The sequence below is a fragment of the Ambystoma mexicanum genome, chromosome 3p (assembly GCF_040938575.1).
Source record: "Ambystoma mexicanum isolate Mex_15411 chromosome 3p, UKY_AmexF1_1, whole genome shotgun sequence".
NCBI lineage: Eukaryota > Metazoa > Chordata > Amphibia > Caudata > Ambystomatidae > Ambystoma > Ambystoma mexicanum.
This window is the reverse complement of record NC_090925.1, coordinates 800,991,097-801,007,665: the sequence shown is the minus strand read 5'-3', so window position 1 is coordinate 801,007,665 and position 16,569 is coordinate 800,991,097. Positions and strand designations below refer to the sequence as shown.

Sequence of the window (16,569 nt, the reverse complement as noted above, 5' to 3'; positions counted from 1 at the left end):
GCGATCAATGTTACTAAAAACTATCACCAAATCTACTTACTCATCTTTCCAGACTAAAATAACAAGCAAACAAAGACAGATTTTAATTTAAAAAACGAGCAGGGTGGTCTAGAAAGGGAGTTAGGATTAAATAGCTCCATGGTTGATAATCCTCCTACCTCATCTGAGGAATTGATTGACAACAGTGCAAATGATACCTATTCTTTCCCGTTATTGATGCAGATTTTAAACTTGCTCGACAAAGGGCATGGACAAACACACTGGGAAATTTGAGTAATGAAGTTAGCATTAGATGACATTCAGGCGAAATTAAATACATTGGATGGTTTGTTTTTTCGTATGACTCATTCTGCCGCATCCGCAAGCCTCAGAAGGGATACATTACTCACCGTAATCGTAATACGTAATCGTATTTCTGATGCTTGTATCTGCTTAGATTCATATGCGTCCGCCCCCCCCCACCCCTTCTGGAGTCGATGGCGCATAATGTTTTTGTGTGGCCTATCACTGTTTTCTGCTTTATCACATCTGTACTCGCGCTACACTTCATGCAACCTCATGTCAGAAACAAGCATTCTGAGGGACCTTGACGCGTGATGGACCATGGGTACAGTACACGTCACACTAGGGACAGTATTACTAACACGCTCTATCGATGTCTGTTTTTGACTTTCGAAAACAAATCATGTAATACTCTGCGACTACCACTACCATGCAGAGAATGTGAATTTAAGCAAATTCAAACATCAGAAATAAGATTACGGTGAGTAATGTATCCCATATAATGTCACAACGTGCTACGCTTGTAGTATCATAAGATAAGATAAATGGTACTTACAAATCATCGACAAAAGTGTGTATCCTATCTATCTCTCTATCTATCTATCTATCTATCTATCTATCTATCTATCTCATTTGGGTAACCCATTCAGGGTTACACACTACTTTATTATAACAAGCAATTATTAAAGCATACAATGCGGGGCCCTGGCCTCCCACACCCAATCGCCTTCAACCTCCACCCACCCATAGCACTTGCCTTGGCACTGACTGTCCTTCACCACTGTAGGCCTGCACCTACCTTATTTGTACAGCTGCAAGCTCCTCAGCACTTACAACACTGTGAACTTACACCTGCTGCTCTTGCACGTGCACTACAGCACTTAACCCTTTCTACCTCTTCCTCTCTCTGCACTTGCATGCTCTGAATGCTCACTAGGCCTAGTAGGTTTGTCTTTACCCTCCAGTCTATTGTTTTCCATCCCATGTTCCCTCCCTGTTGCCCTATGGGCGTTTCGAAACACCATTTTCTTATTGTATAAGCGCCTAACAAATAAATACAATACATAAATAGACCAAAGTACAGAGACCGATGTGCCACATATCAGAGCACAGGCCTTACAATTATAAGGCACTCCAGCATTATGTACCTAGTCTTCAGAAGACCAGCACTAGCCACCAGAGTCTCTGGAAGCCTTTAGGTGTCCCAGAAAGGTTCCTGGAGTCATTGGTGGGGCAACTAGCAAAACAAAGGCCCATCTGGGGTCGAGGGGAGGGGGGAGAAGGCATGGTTTTCTGACCTGGAAGCAAAGTGGACAGAGCCCTGGAGAGATCTGCCCGACCTGCAGCCCGAGCACTGCCTATGGAATACCCAGACAGGCTGCAGAGCCCTGGAAAGCCCTCAGCCTGGACTTCGGGACAGTTCATCAGTCGCATCACTTCCTAGTGGTGCTGGACGAATACTCCAGGTACCCACGGGTGCATTTTGTGGCATCCACAGCGGTTGATGCTCATCCTGGTCCTGGAACAACTGTTCTCTGTCCTGGGATTACCAGTCGGTGAGGTCGGATAATAGCCGCCTTTTGTAGGAGAGGACTTTGCAAGATTACTTAAGTTCTATGGGGTCGAACAGACGTATTACTCTGTGCTGGCCATGGAGATGTTTACCGATTTATGTGAACACTCAATAAGGTATTTCGCATTGCTCAAAACCAAGGACACCCTCTGGACGAGGCCTTCACGTCATTCCTGTCAGCAGAGGCATTTCTGGGACCTATAGTGCGCTCGCTACTTCCCAAGCACGGGTCGAGTGGACTGGCCCTATGCCATCCAGTCGAGCTGCACGGCACCCAGCGGCGGATAAATCACAAAGAGGACTGACTGATTTGCCAGTGGAGGTGGGAGACACTGTACTATCCCACACAAAGAACCCCCGCACCACGCTGTGCCTTCCACATGAAATCAGTCCCTGGGTCACTCCTATGTGGTCACTCGGAAGCAGGGATCAATGGTCACCGTGGCAAGAGGGAATGAAACAGTCAAGAGAAATTGTAGTTGATTTTGCTGATTCAGCAGGACCATGAAGGGAGATGCAAGTAGATCGGAATGTGTGGAGCTGTCAAGGACTGCTGGAAACCCAGAGGTGGAGCTTGAGGACGAGAGAAACCAAGCCGAGCACAGATGAGAGAATTTGGTGACGGGGGAGGGACTGTACCCTCGGCATCCGAGGCGGTAACCAGCGGGGATGTTTGATGGCTATTTAATGGCCAGCACATAACAATGTGATTGCAGTTGATGTGCAAGCCGTGTAACTCAGGCTATCCACTGTTTGTTTGTTTTTTTTATTTTATTTCTATAGCGCTCCGTACCCAGGAGTAAAAGGGCGCTCAGTAAGTTACAAGGCACAGTACATGGTAATAGGCAGTGATACTAGAACAACTTGATCAACAGTAATATACTAGGAACAACAATTATATACAAAATATACAGGCAGTGGAGGTGATAGCAACCAATAATGACATAAATGAGGCATGTGCAATACAGTTGATAGCTGAGTCTAACTTCAAGATTGACTTTTTGTCAGAAGCTACCCGATGGCAAGTTTCCTAAACGACTGGAAGGATTTGGATGATTTAATATTCAAAGGCAGGGCGTTCCAGAGTTGGGAGGCGAGGACAGTGAGGCTCGAGCCACCGGCTCGTTTAGAGGTAAATCTAGGCACTGTGAGACATAAGGTATTGGAAGATCTTGTGGTTCTGGTGGAGGATTTCATGGTGAATTTGTTAGTCAGGTGAGGGGGGCTAGATAGTTGAGGGCTTTTTAAGTGAGGCAGAGTGTTTTTAGATCACTTTTATGTTGGATTGTGAGCCATTTGCATGTAGTTCTAGTGGCAGAGATGTGCTCACGCCTGGGAATGTTTAGCGCTGCCCGTAACGCATTATTTTGAAGGACTTGGAGTTTACTAATTATCGCTTGGTTGGCACCTAAGTAGAGGCTATTGGAGTAGTCTAACTTAGATTGTATAAGAGCTCTGGCTAGCGTGAGGCAACTGTTGGGGGAGAGCAATGATCTACAGGCTCTGATTAGTTTTCCGGTATAGGCAGTGGCAGAGGCGGTCGAGTTAACTTGCTTAGCGAGGTTAATATTGGCATCGAGATAGAAGCCAAGTGTTTTCACATTTTTGGCGACTGGGATGGTGTTGCCATCAATTATGATGTTGGAGTAGTTGGGACTTAGTTTTTGTAGGTTGCTCGGTGAGCCAACAATGAGCAGTTCAGTCTTCTCGTCATTCAGGCAGAGACCGTGTGTGGCCATCCATGCCTGAATGACGGAGAAGATTTCATTGATCCTGGCTACATCAGTATTGTAATTGCCCGAGATGGTAAGGAGTATCTGGGTGTCATCCACGTAGTTTGTATAGGTGACACCCAGACAATCCAGTTTATCAAAGAGGGGCTTTGTAAAGATATTGTATAGGGTGGGTGAAACACATGAGCCTTGTGGGACACCACAAGTGATAGGGATAGTCTGCTGCTGCCTCCGGAGAAAAAACCCTCATGGTTCTATTGGCCAGGAAGGACTGTATCCACGTGACAGCAGAGGGGGAGAAGTGGGCGGCAGAGGAGAGGTGGTTGCTGAGTATTTTATGGTTGACCAAGTCGAAGGCTGCTGAGAGATCTAAGAGGAGTAGGATGGCAGCCTTGCCCTTATCTTTAATTTCGTCAATCTGACTTTTAAGATCAACAAGGGCAGTTTCTGTTCCATGTTGAGGCCGGAAGCCAGACTGACGCAATCCGAGTAATTGGTTGGACTCTAGGTAATGCTGAATTTGCAAGTAAGCAGCTCTGTCAAGGATTTTTAACAAGAAGGGAACAGTTGTGATAGGCCTATAGTTTGTGGGGATGGTTGGGTCCAAGGTCTGTTTTTTTAGTAGTGGGAGGACCCAAGACTTTCAGATTGTTGGGTACCGAGTTAGTGTTGAATGACACGTTTATGAGCTTAGAAATGAAGGGGGCGAGGTCTCTTGCTGCATCTTTTATGATCTGTGCGGGGCAACTGTCCCCTTTGCAGTTTGATGGTTTGAGGGATGTTATGATTTTTTGCACTTCTAGTACGGTTACTCTTTTGAAGGTGAAGCCCTGGTTAGTGTTAGGGGTGGTGGGAGGGCTTGGGAATAGGGGGCTAGGGGTGGAGTTACTATTGGAAAGTTGTAGTCTTTTATTTTCGATTTTTGTTTGTAGGCCAGTGATTTTGTTCGCAAGGGTATCTTGGATACTGGTGCACCAGAGTTGGTCTTTCACGGACGTGTCCATAGGTGGATTGGGGTTTTCTAACTCCTTCAGGATAGTGAATAATTCTTTAGTACTGGAACTAGCATTACTTATTCTTCTATTGTAGGCTTCCTTTTTAGTGCGAATTATTTCTTTTTTATAGAGGGAGGATGCATTTATGAGATTGACTTTGTGTTCCTCTGATGGATTCATTTTCCATAGGGTTTCCATTTTGGACTTTTTATTTCTTAATATTTTGAGTTCTGGTGTGTACCAGGAGTTAAGATGTGCTTTGGGTTTACTTTTACGTAGTTTTAGAGGGGCAACAAGGTCAATACCTTTGGTCATGGCATTATTATAGATGTCTACTAGTAAGTTGAGGTCCGATGTGTTGGGGATCATGTTTAGCGTGGGTAGGACCAGTGGGATGAGGGCTTCAGCGGTGATGTTCTGCTTATTTCTTGTCAGACATGCTGGTGCAAGTGTGTGCGCTGTGTGTGGAGAAGGTTATTAGTACTAATGTCAAATGAGCGTAGGAATTGGTCAGTCCATAAGTGGTTGGGGGTTCTTGCATATAATGTTGCAGTTGTGGGCAGCGAGCCAGTCTAAGGTTCTGCCTTTCTGATGTGTAGGTAAGGTGTTGAGTTGAATGTAGTTGTGTTCGCCAAGTGCATTAGCAAGGGAAGATGCTGGAGTGTCGTGGGGATCATTGTAACCCAAGTTAGTCACCTAGAATAATATTCTGTGATAGAGGTTTAGATTTTTCAGCTATGAAGGAAGTTATATCTTCCTCAAAGGAACCTATGGGACCAGGGGGTCTGTATATTAGTTCCAGGGTAATTGTGTTGCTAGGGGTAGTTTGAATTTTTATGGATAGGTGTTCACAGGAATTTAGAGGAAGGGAGGTCACAGATCTAATGTCAAGCGAGGATTTGAATATAAGTGCTACACTTCCTCCACGGGCATTAGGTCTGTCAGCCCTGAGGATATAGTAGTTGTCTAGAACTGCGAGGGTTAGAGAGGGACCTGCTGCGGCATGAAGCCAAGTTTCTGTGGTGGCGAGGAAATCCAGGTCTGCAGAACGGATAATATCTGCAATTTCCGTAGGGTTGGGCCACAAGGGATCTAACATTAAGTAAGGCTCCTTTAAGTGGCACAGAGTTTACAGTGGTGTTTTTATTAGTGGAATTGTTGGTCATTTTGCTAAGTAAGGTGGGGAGTCTACAACCTAGTCTGTCATTACGGGTCATGAGGTTGGGGTAGGCTGTAAGGCGATGTTCTAGCAAATTGTGTGAGTTTGGGATGTTGTCTGAGTAGTCCTCTGTCGCGAGGTTAGGTGGAGGGTTACCTAAAGTACCGCTGGTTTTAGTGCAATGGTCTGTAGGTGCACTATGGGGGGAAAAGGAGGTAGGGAGGGCAAGAAGGGTGTGGGGCAGGGAATGGGGTGGTGTCTAGGACAGCCAAGCTTGGCAAGTCCATTGCTGAATGGGCAATAACTATTACTGCTACATGGCGTGCAATCGGGCATAATGCAGAACGGGAACATGATGAATACTAGCCAGGCTGGCATAGTTCAGATATGGATTCAGGTAGTAGCTAGCTAGCAACTATAAGGTGGTACACAAGTCAAATGTGGTCTGTTAGCGACCATAAGGCACAACACAATCAATGTGGTCTGTTAGCGACCATAAGGCACAACACAGACACTGTGGTCTATTAGCGACCATAGGCACAACACAATCCGTGTGGTCCGTGTGGTCTGTTAGCGACCATAAGGCATAACACAGACAGTGTGGTCTATTAGCGACCATAAGGCACAACACAATCGGTGTGGTCTGTTAGCGACCATAAGGCACAACCCAATGAGTGTGGTCTGTTAGCAACCATAAGGCACAACACAATCAGTGTGGTCTGTTAGCGACCATAAGGCACAACACAGACAGTGTGGTCTGTTAGCGACCATAAGGCACAATACAATCAGTGTGGTCTGTTAGTGACCATAAGGCACAACACAATCAGTGTGGTCTGTTAGCGAACATGAGGCACAACACAGTTCTGTGCCAATGGATTGCACTGGAGAGCACAGATCGATAGTTCTGGGTACACTCTGGCAATAGTTTCGAGTGGCGACAAAGTGTCTAAGCAGGGTATAAGTCATCAAGCACAACAGCAGTGGTAGCGGGATGTCGTAAGGTAGAGACGGTAATAGCACGTTATTACAGTTGCACGTAACACTAGACCAGGGGGTGTAGTAAATTGTTTGAGAAGCACGCTATATGCAATGTTTCGATTTGAGGGGTGCTAAATCAAGCAACAGTGTGTTTGATGGATCCTCATGTCACGCTCACCTTGGAGAGAGTCTGTTGGGGTCTCGGGTCGGCAAACAGTGTGGAAAACAGGAGGCAAAATAGGGCCTTAACCTAGGCCTTTACCGCAGGAAGGCTACCGCCTTACTGTCACGCTCATTGGGTGATATAGTGTGAAGTTTATCAGTTCTCCAGAAAAGATTTTAAGGTGGAAGTATTTTACTCCCGATTTTTAAACTTTGAGAGAAAATGTGATTGCAAGAGTAAAAATTAGTTTTCCCCTTTGCAAGAGATTAAAATGTATGCGACATCCAGCCAACGTGTGCACAGTTAAAACTGTATGGAAATTACCACGTGGCAGCTTTCTGCATTGTGACTGAAAATCGGGTATCTCTCGCAATTAACAGATCAAGCACATGGTGCAGAGGCACAAACGCCCTCTTACAAATGGAAAAGACTAGCACTAACACCTTAAGTTTCCCTTGAATATAAAGTACGGGTACACCAGCAATATAAGCTTTTGAACTCTTTGCTTGCACAGAGCAGGTCAGCTTGAGTAGCAGGCTCCCCCCCCACACAAACAAAAAAGGCGAACCGGGGCGACCCCAAAGCAAGTTTTAATCATGTAGAACAGGTGGAAATCAGTGTATGGTGTAAGGCAAGGTGTCACACGCCGCATGCCATGGTGCTTGTGGGACCGATGGTCTCTCCGCTGTTGATTGGCACAGCATGTTTTATTCGAAGCATGATGTATAGGGCTAGATGTTTTCAACATGGCTGCCGCCATATCGGATAAGAATAGTCCGATCCCAGACTGCGGTGCAACCCCTTCATTTAGCCTCACGGGTGAGACGCTGTTAAGGTCCTTCCTGGCCCTTCCTTTGCTACTCCACTTTGCCTGCTTTGCCTTGCTTCTTTCTCCCGCTCGCTCTCCCTTTTTGTTTTCTCCTCGCTCGCCAGGGGGGCGGAGTTCCCACTTGCTCAACCTCTGTTCTCCTCTCCGGTTCCCGGCTGGATCTCTGTGGCTCTGCTTCCTCCGCTTGCCCATGCTCTCCCCTTCCTGGATTTGCTGGCTTCCTGGGGTTCCTGTATTCCTGGCCATTCTCCATACTTAGGAGTCTCTTGGTCCTCCCATTCATTGGAGTCCTTTTGGGCCCCGTTCAATCTGTTACTTCGAACCCTTCCTGCTGTGCTCATTGGACTCTTTCTTTTCAAGGACTGTATCCCGCGCTGAAGACCTTACACGGCTCTCCGATTGGATTTGCCCGAAGACAACACTTCCAGGGGTTTTTCTCCCTACATAGGCTTTTCCCCTATGTGGCTGCCTCGGGTAAGGGGCCGTTTGTCAGCCAGTTACTCAGGCAGACCTAGTGGCTTCCCTTCGAGGCAGACCATATCTCTGCAAGAAAAGATCCACAAGGAAAAAGAAGAAAGGACGGACCAAGGAATCTTCATCGAGTCCAGAAGAATCAGGTGAGGAACAGCGAGTCCTATCTGATTTGGTGACGAACTTGACAGCGTTGACACAAGGGTAGAAGATTCCCCACAGAACAGATCAGGAATGTGGATCTCCATTTGAAGCTAATTACTTATAAGACAGGTGTAACATAACCTTCAGTAGTGCATACTCCACTCCTAATACAGAAAAGGTTTACCATGGATCTCTGTAGATCGTGCTTTCCTCACATAGAATAGGAATGTTGGGTCTCAATAATAAAAGATTATCGCACAAGGAACAGGTAAATTGTGGGTCACAATTCTCAGAGAATGTCCCTTCAGGAAATATTTTTTTCGGTAACAAATGAATTCTTTAAACTCGTTTGATAATGGTGGTGGCAGAAAAAAACAACGTTATTTCGCTCAGCTCTGCCCATCTAAATCATGGGCAGGCGGACTCCAACTTTCTAATAATCAAAATCACAACGATGTATTTTTGTTCCTTGTAATTAGCAGGTTCTTTATTTTGCAAAAATAGATCAATCTGATTCTTCAAACAAATAGATATTTGAATTTTTATAGATAATCTTGAATATCCTGACTTTATGATTATAGATTAATGTGGTTATTTTGTTAAGCACAATGCACTTTAGATACAGAGCAATCTGACATGTCACCCATCTAACTAAAGACATAGAGGTTCCTTTTAATATAAAGGGTAATCGCTAGTTATGTCAACAGAAAATCTACAGGCCTTAATTTAGGCGAAGCGCACTTTGTCTTTGATACAAAGAATACGTGATACAATATGACAGTTATCATTAATCTGTAGCGGACACCTCGGAACGATAGGAAGTTATGCATTCAATAAAATCGTTATTTGTGCATTTGCGTTATAAGCAATGAAAATGGAAAAATGTATGCATTGGGCACTTTTTCAATTCAATTGTTTACACACTGTATTTTACAATTTGCGACTTGTACTGGCAGCTAGGACGTTTTATGCACTAAGCACTTTTTGAGGGCAACTTCAATTAAATTGCATGTTGTTTTGATGTATTTGTATCCAGTATTCTAATTGAGGGTGACCTCTGCTATATTGCAACACATGTGGATTTGTGATCGGCAATGACAGGTTTACGATTACATCTAATAAGCATTGTAGGTGTGGCAAACTGTGGCTGCTTGCCAGTTTGATAACTTGTTTAACGGCATTAGGGCCACATATGCGTTAAGCCTGTCTAATCAAATCCCGCAATCCTTACCTTTTGACATACAAAGGTACTTTATCTCGCTTTAACAAGTGAGTACAAATGAAGTATTCAATGTCATAGTTGCAACATTTTGAGTTAATGTTCTTTAGTACTAGTGCTGTCTATTCACTTTCGGCCAGAGTCTATCTGCACCGTAGAATGCATGGTATGTTTAAATGAAATCCATTACAAAATGGCCACCGTATCTTATCCGTTTCGGAAACAATGTGTTGGGATCTGTATAAGTAAAACGTGAAAAAGGACAACAACCTAAGAGAACCATAGAGACTGTAATTGTTTGTAGATATATTAGTATTGTTTAACAAACTTTTCTTGTATGTGAACAAGCAGCGGGAGCGCTATGAAATGCCTTAGATCGTGCTTTTATCTGTAAGCCGATGTCACAATAAACTGGATATTTGAAGGATTCCACAACCCTTTCTTTGGTGATTTGATTTGAAGAAGTTATTCACTGGCGTTCGACTTTTGTGTATGCCATCCTCTTTGGGAGAGACTGAATGACTTTCCTCTTGTTTAAAAAAAAAAATATATATATACACACACACGTCACTTGTATGCATGCTACAATGATGTATATAAAAAAAATATAAAACTAACGGAAAACTTGATTGGTTCCTATTGTGTCGAATGCTAGAAACAAATGATAGATCAAGGGAAGCACCATTAGTTCTAGATTTGCAGTAAAAATTCTAACATCATAGCCCTTGCTAATCTTTAGAATGGCCACTACAGGGCCAAAGGAAAAACCTAATTATGGAACAGGGGTCTACGTAAAGTACAGCTATATGTGTTATAAGTGAGAAGCCACACCCCCTGTGTGCCACAAGTGCTTCACAGGGGGCTTTACGTTTCGGCGGCTAAATATTCATGCTCCGCTTTACTCAGGACCAGAAAATATCTGGCGACCCCTGAGGATCAAAGAAAAAATAAAATTAGTTTATAACAGCAGCTCACAGTGACTACTAATTAGCTAAAGTATAACCACCGTGATCATATATAAAATATGCACCTTATGCCCAGAGGAAAGTTTCCAGTGAGTCCTCCACCAAGAAGAAGAAAAGGAACACCATTACCATAAATGAACCTTAGTCGCATGTGTGGTTTCTCTAAATAATTGTTGGGAATACACTCTGCTCAGTGTACTCATCCTCTAATATTTGAGGGGTGCTTCTCCGTAGGGGGTACTCTAGGACTCTCTTGTCTTGTATATTGCAAACAGGGTGATTTCCCCAGCGTAGAGGGCTGTGGTAGTGGCGAAAAAAGGGCAGAGAAATAAGAAAAAGCAATTGTGTGGAGGGCGAGAGTGCCACACAAAACCAGCATCCTTATACGCCCATCGACCAGTGCATACCTTAAACATTGTCATGACCCACACTAACAGTCGGGAGACCTGGTTTGCTGCATTATATATGGGAGATAGTATGTTGGATCCGAAAATGGCACTCTTCAGTTACTTGCCTGTGGAGGATAGTAGAACATACACCCAGTGTCCAGAGACTGTTTGGCGCAGCAATTAAGAAAAAGCCTAAATGTACAGGGTTAAAGAATATATTCGACTAACGGGGCAACAGATCTCATAGGGTACAATCCTTCTTAGATGTGTTGATAGCAGCAACCAATTGTGCCGATCGAACAGGAGCGTGAAGCCTTGTTTGTTAGGGTTTGTTCTGTTGGCAGAAGGCGGAAGAGGGGGATAGAGGGGATTCATCAGTGCCCATCTGCACACAATCTACACCTAGAGAACAATTCAAATGGAGACGACGGGAGTCGATCTGTGCTTATCTGGCAAGTGGGGAGAATTGCTTTGTTTCCACGTCAAACCAAATGCTGGTTGCCAGGGTAACCAAGGTAGGGGCAACGCGGGTCAGATCGGGTTATATAATCTCACAGGAACCTGCTTTGTGAGATTCAGGTCACTGCGTATCATACTTTTGGACAGAGGCAGTGGGAGATGTCGTATTGGAGTGGCAGCCTGCTCACACAAATGGGGAAACGGCATGTAAAGCCTTCTGTGGGGCATGGCTAGACTTTGTGTACCTCAGAGTCCTGATAATACTAATTTGGATACAAGCGTGTAGACACGGGCCCTGGAGGGTAGAAATAAAGGGCCCATGTAATTATGAAAAGGCTGTCCCAATGTACTTTGCAAAATGGTGCACTGTATAAGAGTGGTGCAAAAGCAACCCACATCACAAAGAACGTCTGTGTGGAGTCCTATAGAGGAACACAATCTATCTGCATGGGTGATGGGTCTAGAGTGGTACTCGTTTCGAATAAATCCCACTGAAGGGAAATTATCTTTAATCACCTGTGTATTAGATGGATACTGGGCCAATGGCATGAAACAAACAGAATATCAACACATAGATTATCTATGCAGGAGTGTATGCCTGTGTCACGACCCTCCCCCAAAACCCTCTCTGGCAAACCATTGGCCAGGTGAAGTCAGGACTCGGGCCTCTAGAGCCTGGCATCCTCTTCAAAAGCCCTCATGGGGCCAGTCCTGGCACCTATGGCGCCAGGCTCATACACCATGAAAAACAATGTGCTTTGGAACTACTTCATTGTATTGTCAGCCAACGTGGAGGCATCCACATAGCTTGGTTCCTAAGAACCAAGTTATGCGGTCTAGTGTTTTGAGTGTGTTAGCTAGGGACTACTTTACCTGGACTATTTTGTTGGGGCTATTTAAACCACACCCGAGCAAGACAACACGCTTTGCGTTACTTTGCAGCTTGCAACGTGATGCTCACCGTGTCCAGCTATTCCCTCAAACCTCGGAGAAGCAGAATCTGCAAGGAGACGAAAGGAACATCATTAGGAGCAGCATCTTACCTGCAGTCTTCATCTTTATACACTCGCAGCTACTGAGAACAGCGTCCTTGAATCTGCACGCCTCCCGGACAGAACGACCTGAAAGAGGAAGATGGAGGCAACATTAAAGAAAGCAGTAGAGACATTTACAAATTACGAACTGCTCAAAAGGCTTACCTGGCTGGTCAACTCTCGGCTGGCACCACTCCAGACTTTCCACTCGTGCTGAAGAACACAGCGACCTACAAGGAAGGAAAACACAGGTTAGCAAAGGCAAGACTTCGCAGCGCTGCGCATAGCGCTTACTTACCGCATCATAGGGCTTCTATGTAGGGCTTCTCTCTGTGTTAGATACATTATGTCTAAGATGTTTTTGGGTGCTTAATCTCTTAAATTCCCTGTGACACATCTCTTAAAGGGGATAAGCTCCTTGCGGATTTGGTTGTCGGTAGGTGTAAACACAGATGGAATACGTAGACCTGTGTCCTCCACCCTTTCCGTAGGGTCATGGTCCTGAAAGAAGCATTGAAGTCTCAGCTTTCTAAAGGATTTCTTAAATTCTAGTTCTGACATGAACCAATCCGTCTGGTTCGTTGGAACAAATGATAGTCCATTAGAAAGAACTTGTAATTGCATTGATGTCTAAGTGATGTCTGAAGGATTGAATACTGGAATTTCCTTCTTAGGTTCATTCTCATATGTTGTCAGCATTCCCCTATCTGTTGTATGGCCTCCTGCTAGGTCGCTGTCTCCTGCTGCCCCATTCGGTCAATTCTGGGTAACAGGGGTCCATTGTGCGATCCCGGGAGTAGCCTCTGCCTAACAAAGGTCTCTGGCCCTTTGCTCGCTGTTGTTGTTCTTAACCATAGTCATATGAGTCTTCACCCTCAGAGTAGCTACTTGTGTCGGAGAAGGTGACTCACCTCCTCCATCCCCTACGGGTATTCGACATATATTGCTTTTTCTCAGTATTTCTTATTTCCAGAAAGTTTGCTACTAAATATGGATAATCATTTTCAGTTTTAAACTCCTGTATGTCCTTGTAAAGTTCTTTTTTTCTTTTCCTTGCATGTGTATTAGCTTTAAAGTCTTCAAATTGACTGGTTACTTCTCTCAATTTGTTTTGAGCCTTGGTTATGGCTGTATTGTTACGAAACTAAAGTTCTTCTGCCTCAAGCTCCCTCTGTATTACTGCCCCGATTTGTTGTGCTGTTGAGAGTGTTAGTACCATTAAATCCCAGCTGCATTTAGTGGCTATATAGCTGTAATTGGTTTTTATATACCTTCTCATCAAGAAAAAAGACATGGTTCATTATGAACCACCAAACCAGCTGGGATAATATTGGATTTCAAATACTCCCCAAGAGAGTGGCCATGTAGCTCTGTACGAACACCCTTCTTAATTTGTCTGAAGAGGAAGAGGCTTGGTTGCTGGAACCTGTTCCTGCCTGATGAAAGAGGGAAGGGCCTCCTTGTAATGTCTGAAACCTGAATTTAACTATAACTCAGGGTAACATTCTCTGCCATACTATATAGAGAAATGAGAAAGAGGGAAGGGGAGCAGGGTTAGAAAAGAGAAAGAAAGGCAAGACCAAAAGGACTGCCTATGTGAGTTGAAAGCCCCCACCCTGTGTCCTTAAAAATTGAAAAGCTTCTAACCAGTTGTGCTTATATACGCCATAATGATATGGTGAATATAAGCATGAGGCCCTAAAGCAGGAAAAAGTTGTGGTTAAAGTGTAAACTTGAGGGCGTCCCAAACTCTGACCAGAACAAGGGCACTATAATCAAAATACAGACTGTCCCGCCAGGAAATATTTTTTTCGGTAAGAAATAAATTCTTTAAACTTGTTTGATCTGGTGGTGGAAGAAAAACACAATGTTGTTCTGCTCAGCTCTGCCCATCGAAGTCATGGGCAGGCAGACTCCAACTTTCTAATAATCAAAATTACAACTTCAATTGCGAGTTACAACAGTATAAGTTCCACTTGTAAAGAGAAACAACTGCATGGGATGGAGCAGTGCAAACACCCGACACTGAAGAGATAAATTAAGGGCCTCACCACAGCAGCGCAAGTTATACTCACATATAACTGGAACATCAAAGGGCTCGGCAGTCAAAATTTCGGACTATGCCCAGCATGTGCCCCACAGATGGAGCACTTTGAGAACCACCCACATAGAACAGTTAATTGCCTCACCAGCACAAGATCCTCAAAGATAGAACGAATATAACATCGATAGCGACCAGTGAAAATGTGCATGCTAGCCCAAATCAGAAAAGCTTTTCAGTATTAGTAGGAATTCAGTAAAAAAAAATTAGAAGGAATTCAGGCTTAGAAGACCCACATTATTTCTATAGCAATTCCCAGGCACTACAGCTGGTTCACTTCTAAAACATGTTGCAGAAGGGGATGTTAATATAATGCAGAGCGATAAGTCCCCCCAATACGCCTTTCATTATTTCTCTAAGGTATGGCCATTTTATCTTTTCTGTATATATTTTATTTTTTAAGACACAAAAGCCTAGCCAATTACACAGTAAAGTAAACGTGTGTTTTGAGGTTCGATAGCAGAATTTTCTTTCATGTTTAATGAAAGTCCTAATTTCCTGAAACTAGTACTACCTAATGGTATGCCAATGTTATAACAGAGACTGTGTGACTCCTGTGATTGGTGTAATGACAATCGCTCACCCTTGAGCAGGAACTATGCTGCCACTGAACATTTATAGTAATTTACCCAATTGAATGGTTAAATGGATGTGAACTTGACATTGCATCACTTCATTGCCTCCGGAGAGGCGTTGAGTGCAAAGAAATCACTGATTTTAGTTTCCATTTCGTCCCTTAATACATTATCGGTTAGAAACCCTTGGGGAAACAACCAGTTCCATAGACTTCTCTTCTCAGTTGGCAAGTCAATCGTGAACGTCAGGGGAGCATTGTCGGATAGGAGGATGGTGCTGATACTCGCCTCCTTAATACTACCCAACATGGAGACCAAGAACCAGGTGTAGTTTGTAAGGGGAAACAATGTATGCACATGGGACTAGAAGGTATAGCCCTTCTCAGTACCCTTGTGATGTCCAGACATCCTTCAGGGCCAGGTGGTCCATTTTAGCGCAGAGTGCTCATGTGGGATGGGGCTGCCCATGGTAGGTACTAGCACTTCTATCTCTCCCTGGGTAAAAATCCTGCATTAGCAGGATTTCCTCTTTCTCAAAGGCCTCCAGATCCTCCAGGGCTGCCCCAATGAAGCCATCCTGACCCGAGTTGGGGGCATATATGGTCACGATCGTAAACGGCGTTAACCCTCTTTGCAGACTAAGGAATAGGTACCTCCCTTGGCTACCCACCTGCATGCCTTGGACCCGGGAAGCCGGGTTTGAGTGTTGCAATGAGCACCCCGGCCACCTCCCCCTGGGCATTAGAGTGCTACGTGTGTGGATAGTGCTTCAGTTTAAATCTGTGTCCGTCCTGTTTCCTAATGTAGGTCTCTTGCTCTTGGAAGGTTACAGTGTCTGGTCGCATGCTTTAGAGAAATCTATTTACTTTGTCTTTTGGTAGGGGAATTTAACCTTCTAACATTAAGGGTTAAGCATTTGAAATTGTGCACCAGAGTTCTGCGAGCGCTGCTCCCCATACCTGACACTGCAATTCCTGTTCTACCCACCTCTCCTCCACCTTCGCCCCCTAAGTCCCCAACTCCCTGGAGTGAGCCAGAATTCCTAGGGAGTCTTCGGGCCAGCAGCGCTCAGAATTGGCCTGCTGTTGATCCCAGGGTAAACTAGCGGGGTATCCTAAAACCCCCTGCACGATTCCAAGAGTTTCAGTGGGGCGCTCCTCCAACTCCAAGTTCCCCTTCGACATACCTCATTGTGTTAAACACAGTGTATCTCTTGTTTACCCCATCGAGGTGGCTTGGACTGCTGGTCTTCCATAGCGCAGTTGTTAATGGGGCCCATGCTCAGGCTTTGGTTCCTTTGTCGTTCTATAAACACTTGGAACCATTCCCATGATTGTCTCCTGGATGGGGGTTGGGAGGTAGTTGCTTTGGGTCGAGTGTCCTTGTCGCTATGGTGTAGTATGTGCACGCCTTCTTTGCACAAGGTGATTCTATGCTGGTGCCCATCCTATGTGAAAGAGGACAAAAGGAAAGGTCAACTTCTATTTAATCTGTTTGGCC

General features: G+C 44.6%; 1 protein-coding gene across 3 annotated transcripts in view; it reads left to right on the top strand.

The window, feature by feature from the left end:
- The window catches only part of GSS (glutathione synthetase), a 912,719-nt gene that overhangs the window by 128,093 nt on the left and 768,057 nt on the right, over positions 1-16,569 (top strand). Inside the window, exon 1 of one of the 3 annotated variants that reach the window (XM_069651816.1) lies at positions 8,163-8,329. The exons of the other annotated variants lie outside the window; for them this stretch is intronic. The gene's annotated coding sequence lies outside the window, so the exon portion shown is untranslated. Of the gene's footprint in view, positions 1-8,162; positions 8,330-16,569 lie in introns of those variants that run through there. 3 annotated transcript variants of the gene reach the window in all.